General features: G+C 40.9%; 1 pseudogene across 1 annotated transcript; it reads right to left on the bottom strand.

The window, feature by feature from the left end:
- Positions 1 to 2,321: 2,321 nt before the first annotated feature.
- Positions 2,322 to 3,241, bottom strand: LOC309618339 (growth hormone-inducible transmembrane protein pseudogene; annotated as a pseudogene). Its single transcript has one exon. The product of its transcript is annotated as a growth hormone-inducible transmembrane protein pseudogene (transcript).
- Between the last annotated feature and the right edge of the window lie 7,791 nt (positions 3,242 to 11,032).

The following is an 11,032-nucleotide window of genomic DNA, read 5'->3' on the forward strand; positions in this document are numbered from 1 at the left end:
GAGGGGCATGACTGGAACTGAGATTTCAGAAGGTGTATGGTTATTGGTGATGATAAGATTTCGGGAGAACCATAAAAGTATGGATGGCTGGAGTGGAGTGAAGGACATGTCCTCTCAACTGAATAGTAAAAAATCTGCAGGAACAGAGGATTGTTGAAATTTCCAAGTAGGAAAGAGTAAGAGTGAAGAGAGTGAAGCCAGCTGAGCACTAAAGCCCTTGATGAGTGGGGAGTGGTCAGGAGATAGCCAGATCACAGTAAAAGGAAGAGGTGTCTGATGGTCAAGTCTGATAGATAAAGGGGAAAGATATGTTTAGAAGTAGCATTCAGGGTAACAAACCACCTACTTAAACTACAGCTCTCAAGTATGTGGGTGTATTAGTTTCTTGTAGCTGCTGTAACAAATTAATACAAACTCTGTGGCTTGAAACAACAGAAATTTATTCTCTCACAGTTCTAGAGGTCAGAAGTCCAAAGTCAGTATTACTGAGCCAAAATCAAGGTATTGGCAAGGCTGTGCTCCCTCTAGAGATTCTAGGGAGGTTCTGTTGTTCCGTGTCTCTTTTTTTTTTTGGAGGTTCTTGGCACTCCTTGGCTTGTGTTTTACATCTCTTCAATCTTCAAAGCCAGCATCTTCAAATCTCTCTCTGCTCTATCTTCACATTGCCTTCTCCTCTGTGTGTGTGTTAAATCTCTTTTTGCCTCACTCTTAGAAGTGTACATTTGATTGCATTTTGAACCGACACAGATAATCCAGGATAATCTCCCCATCTCAAGATCTTGAATTTAATGGCATCTGCAAAAACTGCCATATAAGATAACATTCCAGGAATTAGAATGTGGAGCTCTTCTTGGAAGGTCATTTTTCAACCTACCACATGGAGTATGGAAAAAAAAAAATCAGCTTTTATCTGAGAGAGCTGGTGGGGAACCAGAGTCTTCAGAATGGTCATTTTTCAATTAAAATAGTACTAGTTAGTAATAGTGATAATTTTTACTTTTTTATTTTTTATCTGGCTGGGACCTTTATTATGTCAGAAATAAGCATTCTAGGTGAATTGAGGTGGTAAGAATAATTATTTCTGGATTACTGTAATAAATCTTGTCAAAACACCAACTATCTTGATAATCATACACTTATTTCATTCATAAGAACTTCCAAAAATAACTCTTCTGTATCAAAAAGCTTACAAATGGCACAAGAGAGTTAAATAATGGTCTATGGAGGAGAGGAGGAAAATTCTGCTAGGGGAAACTCTAATGAGGCATTTTCTCCATTATATTTTTGATTGATATAGTTCATGAAAAAAACCTCACTTTGCCTTCCGTTTTTTAGTGATTCCTCTGAGAGGGAATGCAAGAAACCAAATCTGAGGGGAAAAACTGCTTTCATAATCTCAAATGTAAACCACAAACAGGCTTTAAAGCTTGAACAGATGAGAAAGGCAAGAATGTTTTCCTTTAAACATTTCAATAAATTTACAAAAATATTCAGCAATTATGAACATACTGTTTGAATACTTAAAAATGCAACAATTTTCATGCTTTGAGTATTTTTTCTTGAGTGTTTTAAGGATATTTTGTTCTAGACGATTCAAAAGTAAGACTCACATGCACACATACTATATAACAGGAATTCTCCATATGATTGGCATTGTGGACCCTCCTAACAGTGTCAAACAATGGGAAGCCAAACATGATCACATATATACTATAAGGACAGCCTTGACAATCACCTATGTCTTTGTTTTCTGCTCAGTGCTTCTGCTAAGTTCAGCAGATGTACAGCCATGACTTGTTTCCAAATGTCCAACCCCCCTCACTGACTCACCACAATTACTAAGTTCTTAGTTCTCAGCATTCAAAGAAAGACTGCAGGTGACCTTTTACTTCTCTCTGGTCCCTTTACCAAACCCCTATGTCACTTGTGACATTACTTGTTAATAGTCCACATTCAAAAAAATAAAAGGAGGTACACAAGTTTGTTAAGTTTCACCTAACCAAATAAATTTAAAAATAGATAAAATACTTAAATTCCTGCAACACAAACCTTGGTTTTCACACTCATTAGAACATTTTAGAATTACTCAAACATGAGAATTGAAAATGTGTGTGCTATTTGGAATAGAACTACTGAATTTATTCTGCAGAAGAAAAAGCAGACCTGAAACATCACATTACTGGAACACTTGAAATATGCTGATAAGTTCTTATCTTCTAAACTTCAATGAAAGCTGCTTGCACAAACTATTTAACAAATATCTGCCCCTATTAAACAAGCCAGATATCTGATGTATTAAGGAAGTCAGAAGCTGAGTCACTTCACTTCTTTCTGTTGCCTCCAGTTGCTAGAATACTGGCAACTCACATAAATATGTATAATGTATCCATGTAGATTCCCAGCATTGAATTGATGGGATCACATTTTTGAACTCCATACACTGGTCCTCTTCTGCACGCTTTATTACGTTCTGTGTGCCATACAGAAGAAACATGCTGAAAAGAACTAATCCACCATAAATTGCCACTGAGTACAGAGTGGCACCAGTCACAGTGGTAGGTGGAAGAAACATAGATCCCAGTGAGGACAAAAAGATGAGACCCAGGCCCACGCTCAGAGGTATTCCCATGTTCAGAAACTTCTCGCTGGGCGCACACATGGCCACGGTGGAGAGGCCTCCCACAATGCCAGCCGTGTACCATGCAGCTCTGATGAGAAGAGGCCCCCCTAATATCATCAGAGGAGCCACCACTGCACCCATCACACCAGAATGTAATAACCAAGCAAGATGCTTTGGGCCTGGGCTCCTGCCATATGATATCGACTGTACCAGCATTCCAGCTCCAATCATGGCTGCATGACAACTGGTGCAATCAAAGGTTGCACCAATTGTCACCCAAGAGCCTCTCATCATCAAGTTCACGAGAGCAGGAGTTCTGCTCACTGCCAGGGCAGACAAAGCTGTTAAGCCAATACTTCCTTCTAAGTTCATATAGGTGGAATGAATTCTATCCTTCACATACTGAGGCCAAATTATAGCCTTTTCAATAGTGCCAATCTCATTAGACATTTCCAAGCCACAGTAGCACAGAACCCCAAAACCAACAGCAGCCCCTCTAGCAATAAAACATCTCAACTGATCAATTTTAAATATTTTTTCCAATGATGGTTCCAAAGCTGCCTCTTTTGAGTCCTTGGCCAGTTTTCCCATGCCAGATCCCAATTCTTGTCTTGGTGGCATATTCCCTGCTGGGTGTGAAGAGCCATCGATTCTTCGTGATGGAATTCTTCACAACAGGGGAGGCCTTGGTGAAAGCTGGGAGGAAAACCCTGGAAGGTAGCGTCCAGAGACAATACAAGTCTTGTGGCCAGTATGGTTGTGCACCTGGTTTACCAAGCAGATCTGAAATGCGCAGTTCGCGTTCCGGGCGGCGAAAGGCAACCAGGCGCACTTCCCGCGCCCTCCGCCCACCTCTTACTCGATAATTTTTACTTAATAAAAATTGTGTTGAGCTAACCTCTCAGAGTATATGAACAAAAATCAGGGAAGGAAAAGATGAGTAGAACTATGCTAAAGTCTTCATCTTAAATAAGAAAAACTCAAGGTACAACTTCTTAACGTCAGCAATTAGAAAACAATTTTGTAGCTTGCTTTCAAAAGTATTGACAAGAACTGTTGCACCATGCCACTTTTAGGGTTAGCAAATTTTATCACTTTCCTGGTCTGCCTTCCTCTCTTCTGCTCTCTTTTCCTTTTCTGGTTAGAAATGTTTCACATGCATGATGACATTTTATATTTCTTTATCCGAATATGATACCATCTGGAGGCATTCTGCATTCCTTTTGGCTTTGGACTTTTTATAACCTGTGATCAGAACATAGATGGTTAAAGATGCCTACTTTATCCAGTTTCCTATGTAGGATTTATGTCATGTTAGTGCTCATTTATTTTGATATGGAGATTGAACTTGGGAGGCTATGCATGGATTTAAGCTGTACACTTGGCTCCAGGATACAGAGAATGCTCAATGCAACTGAAACCTTGATAGTGCTGATTGGCAGGATGCCAAAGGCAGTCTAGAGGGAGTTATAAGCACCAGGTGGAATAACAGAAATTCCTGGTGGTTCTACATTCAAAACATCAATAATCTAAACCTTTCTTACTAACGTCATGGCTTCTACTTTACTGTTACCGTCTAACCTGACAATTGTAACTAGTTGACCTACTCAATCACCCTTCCCCACTCCCTCACCCAGTCTATTATCAACACAATAATCTGAGTGGAGACTTTAAAAACAAATCAGACCATGCTCAAAACCTTCTAGTGAGATATATGTGCTCTTGATACTATGTATAAAATAACTAATGAGAACATACTGTATAGCACAGGGAACTCTACTTAATGCATTGTGGTGACCTAAATGGGAAGGAAATCCAAAAAAGAGGGGATATATGTATATGCATAACTGATTCGTTTTGCTGTACAATAGAAACTAACACAACATTGTAAAGTAACTATACTCCAATAAAAATTAATTTAAAAAAACCTTCTAGTGACTTCTCATTTCACTCCAGCAAAAGCCAACATCCCTACAATGACAGCAAGGCACCACACAGGCGACCTGACCTACCTCTCCTCTCATTTCCAAACACTTTCTCCCTCACCTATTCTGCTCCAGCCACATTGATGTTCCTAGTCACTCCCAGCTCAGAATCTTAGCACTTGACGTTCTGTCGGCCTGAAATGTTCTTCCTCCAATTATCCGCATGGCTTATTCCCTGACTTCCTCAAGTCACTGCTACAATGTGACCCTAGGAGAGGGGCTTCCCATGACCACCCCTTATAAGGTAGTCATCCCCCTGCCCAGGGGGCTCCACTTCTCCCTTAGTCTTCTTTCTTATTCTCCATGGCACTTGTTCACATCTGACTCACTCCAAGTGCTGTCATGTATTTTGTTAGATTATGGCACCCCTATTAGAATGCAAGCTTCACCAGGGCAGGCAGGTTGTTCCGTGTGCGGCTGGATCCAGGCACACTGCCCAGAATATGGCACAGGAAGCGTTGAGTATGTATCTGGGGATGGTCACCACAAGTACACCTCTTGGCTTTCTTGGTAAAGTCTCAAACTCTTTATTATGAGATAATGGTCATGAAAAGAGTCCTCCATGACAGGGGACTGGAGAAAATATTATAATGAGGAGAAAGATCCTAGCCTGGTGTTGTGGGTTGAATTGACTGTGTCCCCCCAAATTCATATGATGAAACTCCAACCCCCAGTACTTCAGAATGTGACTGTGTTTGGAGAAAGGGCCCTTAGAGAGGTGATTAAACTAAAATGAGGTCATGAGGGTGGGCCCTCATCCAATATGGCTGTTGTGTTTATAAGAGGAAATTTGGACACACGGGGAGACACCAGGGATGTGCACACAGGGGAAAGGACATGTGAGGACTCAGTAAGAAGGCGGCCATCTGTAAGCCAAGGAGAGAGGCCTCAGGAGAAACCAAACCTGCCAAGCCCTTGGTCTTGAACTTCTGGCCTCCAGAATTGTGAGAAGAAAAATTCTGTGGTTTAAATCACCCAGTCTGTGGTATTTTGTTACGGCAACCCTAGCAAATGAATATACCTAGCTTCAGGGAAAACTGATATTTTGAGTTGGACTTACAAATGCCTGGCTCTACTTGTATATATGAAGCCAAATGGAAACATAAGCTCATTAAAGGTTTCTAAAGGTCCAGTGGTTCTAGAGTTCATGATTACTAAGAAAGAAAGGTGTCCTACTAGTAGCAATTGTATAGAGCTAAGTTGACTTCAATCCTGGAATAATGAAGGCTTCCCTTAGGGGCAGACCACAACTATCACTGTCATCACCATTGATACCAATGCTGCCCTACCATGTGCCAGGTCCTCTTCCAATGGTTCCCATGCGTGCATTGAGTCATACAACCCTCACAATAGCTCTGTGAAAGTTTATCACCTCATTTTACAGATGAGAAAACTGAGAGACAGGTTGACAAAGTTGCCCAAGGTCATATGTTTTAAGTGGCAGAGCCAAGGTTTGAATTAGGCAGTGTCTCTGGAGCCCGTGCTTTTAACTCCTGCACTCCACCTCTTTTATATATCTTCCCCTGCCTGCAAAAGGCTTTTTCCTGCACATTTAGATTTGCTAGTCACTGGCCTACAAGGACAAGTTCTTAGCTTAGCCTTCTATTGGCACAAACCTACCTATCCAGCTTTATTTTTATTATTCTCATACATTTAGAAAAATTGTATCATCTTGTCTATCAACTTTTCCTTGCTCCCCTCCCCCTCCCCCATGTCCCTGCTTTCTTGGTCTTTGCCGTTTTTTTTTTTTTTTAGGTCATTCTAGTTTCCTATAGTGCCTTCTGTCCTCATCTTACCTATTATCCTTATCTAGAATCTACTCTTGAAGACCAAATCCAAATCTTACCTCCACCATAAGATCTTACATTAACTCTCCCTCCTGAAAATTTCATTGTACACACAACTTATTTGAGAATTAATCATGTACTTTTTTTTTTTTTTTTTTAACAGATTATATTCTGAGCATGTTTTACCAGGTGTCCATTAGTCGTGATGGGAGTTTTTTTTTTTTTTTAATTATTTTTATTATATATTTATTTATTTATTTTTGGCTGTGTTGGGTCTTCGTTTCTGTGCGAGGGCTTTCTCCAGTTGCGGCAAGCAGGGGCCACTCTTCATCGCGGTGCGCGGGCCTCTCATTATCGCGGCCTCTCTTGTTGCGGAGCACAGGCTCCAGACGCGCAGGCTCAGCAGCTGTGGCTCACGGGTCCAGCTGCTCCGCGGCATGTGGGATCTTCCCAGACCAGGGCTCGAACCCGTGTCCCCTGCATTAGCAGGCAGACTCTCAACCACTGCGCCACCAGGGAAGCCCTCATGTACTTTTTAATTGAAATTTTTCTATCTTTGGCTCAATATTCTGTATAAATATTCTTTTTTTTGTACACTTACTTTATTTTATTTTATTTTATTTTTTAAAACATCTTTATTGGAGTATAATTGCTTTACAATGGTGTGCTAGTTTCTGCCCTATAACAAAGTGAATCAGCCATACATATATAAATATTCTTAAGGCTTTACTTTTCACCAGTTTTATGTCTCATCTTCAAAATAGATTTAATTCATTGAGGGCAGGGATAAACTATCTACTCCATATGATACTTCTTTGAACATAACGAAAATAGAGATTTATTGATGTTCTTTGATTTGGAAAAACAGTCAAAACAGAAGAAGGAAATAATAAATGTGGTCATTCTAGTTAACAGCTAACACCATGCTGAATGCATTATACACACTAGCTCATTTATTCCCTACAATATATAAGTACTATCTATAAGTACTATCATTATCACTATTTTATAGATGAGGGAAATATGTATCTTAGAGGTACTACGTAGTTTGTCCAAAGTGACACAACTTGTAAATGTTAGTGCTAGCATTTAGAAGTGTTGTGATGGATTAATATGAGGGATTTATAATAATGAGGGATTTAAATAGCATGAGTTACCAGAAGGGAGAACACAAATTGACCTCCAAAGTTCTGGTAGCCACAGCCTAGAACTTGGTTGTTCACCACATTCTGTGTTCTTCTTGGGCATGCGGCTGGACCACTGCAGTTAGGTGTGGATTTTTTGCCTGGGCTCTAGCCAGTGGGACTTGAGCACAAAGGATGGAGGCCATCTCTGGTCTTGTCTCTTCCAGGACTGGGCAAGGATGCTGCTGCTTTGACCCTGCAGAATGGCAGAGCCACAAGATGGAAGAAACCTGAGCCCCTGAATCACCATGTGGAGCACTGGCTGCTGAGTGGGGACATCACCTTGAGACTGTGACTGGAGGGGCCTACTTGTTACTGCAGCCTCATTTACCTAACTGCTACATTCTAGTAATTGTCAAGGCAGTCAGAGAGCTCTCAACCCTCCTGGCACTGAACCAAGTATTTGCTGAGGAGTGTGAAAGCCGTCTTATAACACCTCTCACTCATCAGTTAGCAGCCTCTATTTCACAGGTAGTGGGGTGATACCAGTAGTGCTTGTTCAATCAGCGGTGGCCTATGATCTGTTGTGCCACAAACAGTTTTAGGTAAAATGAAACAAACTGGCAAATAATACCTCTTATAGTTATGAGGAGTAGACATTTCCCATCTACCCCTAAATTAGAAATTCCCTGATCCAGGCACACCAGGTTCTAAAGTTTCTGAATTTAAATGACCCAAATACAACAAATACTTTATAGAACAATTGAGAATTTGTAAGTCTCCATAAAAATTCAAATTACAGTACTTCTTGTTACCTTAGTCAGTAGTTCAAACATAAAGACTTTTGAAAATATCTGGAGGATTGATACAATTTACGAAAAACGTTTAGATGAGTGACAGAGTCAGACATTTCTGTTACAAAGATGAGCTGGAGGGAGGCAGTTTTGGCCAGTTACAATCTCTCCCCCCTCCATCATTTTCCCCCTTTTTCATTCATCAAGCACCTATCTTATGTCAAGAGCTGCCCTCTGTTAAGCATTTCTAGGCATTTCACCCATTTAATCACCCAGCTCTGTGGGACTCAGGAGAGCAGTGCTCTCTTCTGGGTATGGACTCAACCTTGATTCCAGCCTTGGAAGGAACTTGAGCATTTCCTGTCCACTCTCTCCCTCTCACACTCCTTTCTTCTTTTCTCTCTTCTCATTATCTAATAGTTTATCGATTCTCAGGCCCAGGGCCAGATTCTGGCTTGGCGTCATTTTCTTCCTTCGTGCAGGAGGCTGCAGTCTCCCTCCCTGACAGTAGAGGGCGCCAGAAGACCACAGCCCCGTGTAAATCGGGTTTATGGTCCAATTTTCCTTCTCACATGGAACAGGAAATGGACAAGTGGTTTTGGATGATAATGGAGTTTTCTCATTTTCCATTTCTTTATATCACCAGTGACATTTTTTGGCAGCAGCTGAGAAAATAGACTAATTTTTCCCACGACCTCTCGTAGTTTGCATCAATCTCCCTTCTCTCCCCTCTTCATACTCTGTCTTCTCCATTTACAGAAACTGTTTTCGCTTCATGATGCACTTGCTAGATTATCTGTGGGGAATGTCCAAATCCCCAGACACCACAAATTTCAAGGATCCCTTCTCTACTCACCTGAGTTGGCTGGCTCACTTCAGCTCATTGTATTGAAAGCCTGAAAAATGAAATCATTTGTGAAGAAGCTATCCTCTGGATCTTGTAATAAACTCAAAGTGTCTTTTGGTTGATGTGTGATTTGGCAGATTCGTAGATTAAAATGGTGGTGGGAGTGTGTTGCAGGGAAGGATTGGGATTCTGCTGCATTTACATTATTTACCATCTCCAATAGGCTTTTTAGTGCCAAAAAACATGAGAGGCAGAGAAAAGGAAAATTGTCTGGGCCATTATCTCTGGTGCTGTGGAAAATTCAGAGACCAAAGCTGCCACAGCCAGAAATGACATTTTTCTGCTGGTAGGGATTCTCTGGTTTATTCAGAGCCATCAACTCCTGTGAATGTGGTCCAAGTACAAACATTTTGTATTCAGCCAGGATGCAATGAGCCATATTTTTTCAGAAGACAGGGAATGTCAGAGAAAGGAGAGACGAAGGTCATTTAGTGCAGTTCACTAACTTTATAAACAGCTCAGAGGCCTGAGGACACTCAGCCTGTTGGGTCTCAATTCTCCTCAGTCTGTTGTTCTTTCTCCCACATCTTGTCTTATTGTTGACTAAGGTAACCTGTCAGGGAAATTGTATTTTCTTAGATTTGCCCGAGGATGAAGGCAGGCAATTCTTATTTATTTATTTATTATTTTAATTGAAGTATAGTTGATTTACAATGTTGTGTTAATTTCTGCTGTACAGTAAAGTGATTCAGTTATACATATATATACTTTTTAAAAATATTCTTTTCCATTACGGTTTATCATAGGATATTGAATATAGTTCTCTGAGCTATACAGTAAGACCTTGTTTATCCATGCTATATATAATAGCTTACATCTGCTAACTTCAACCTCCCACTCCATTCCTCCCCAACCCTCTCCCTCTTGGCAACCACCAGTCTGTTCTTTATGTCTGTGGGTCTGTTTCTGTTTTGCAGATAGGTTCATTGGCGCCATATTTTAGATTCCACATATAAGTGATATCATATGGTATTTGTCTTTCTGACTTACTTCACTTAGTATGATAATCTCTAGTTGTATCCATGTTGCTACAAATGGCATAATTTCATTCTTTTTAATGGCTGAGTAGTATTCCATTGTATATATATACCACATCTTTATCCATTCATCTGTCAATGGACATTTAGGTTGTTTCCATGTCTTGGCTATTGTGAATAGTGCTGCTGTGAACATAGGGGTGCATGTATCTTTTTGAATTATAGTTTTGCCTGGATATATGCCCAGGAGTGGGATTGCTGGATCATATGGTAATTCTATTTTTAGTTTTCTGAGGCACCTCCATAGTGTTTTCCATAGTGACTGCACCAACTTACATTCCTACCAACAGTGTAGAAGGATCCCCTTTTCTCCACACCCTCTCCAGCATTAGTTATCTGTAGACTTTTTAATGATGGCCATTCTGACCGGCGTGAGGTGGTACCTCATTGCAATTTTGATTTACATTTCTCTAATATAGTGATGTCTATAAGCTTTTCGTGTGCCTATTGGCCATCTGTATATATCTTCTTTGGAAAATGTCTATTTAGGTCTTCTGCTCATTTTTCAATTGAGTTGTTTGTTATTTTGTTATTGAATTGTAGCTACAGGCTGACCGCATTGTCCTCCCCCAGGCCGCCTCAGCTTCACACTGAGAGGTCGTCCCTGAGCCTGTGGTTCCTTTAGTGGGAAAAGAGAGCCTGAGGGGACATCCAGACTCCACACCCCAGGTGTTGTGGGTCACTTCTTGGGAGCCCCGTGGGGATTGTAGGGACTCTGTGGGGCTTGACCACAGGGAATCTGCGACAGAGAAGGGGGAGGGGCTTGCAAAAACCAGCA

The sequence above is a fragment of the Balaenoptera borealis genome (genome assembly GCF_965194805.1).
Source record: "Balaenoptera borealis genome assembly, chromosome: 20".
Taxonomy (NCBI): domain Eukaryota; kingdom Metazoa; phylum Chordata; class Mammalia; order Artiodactyla; family Balaenopteridae; genus Balaenoptera; species Balaenoptera borealis.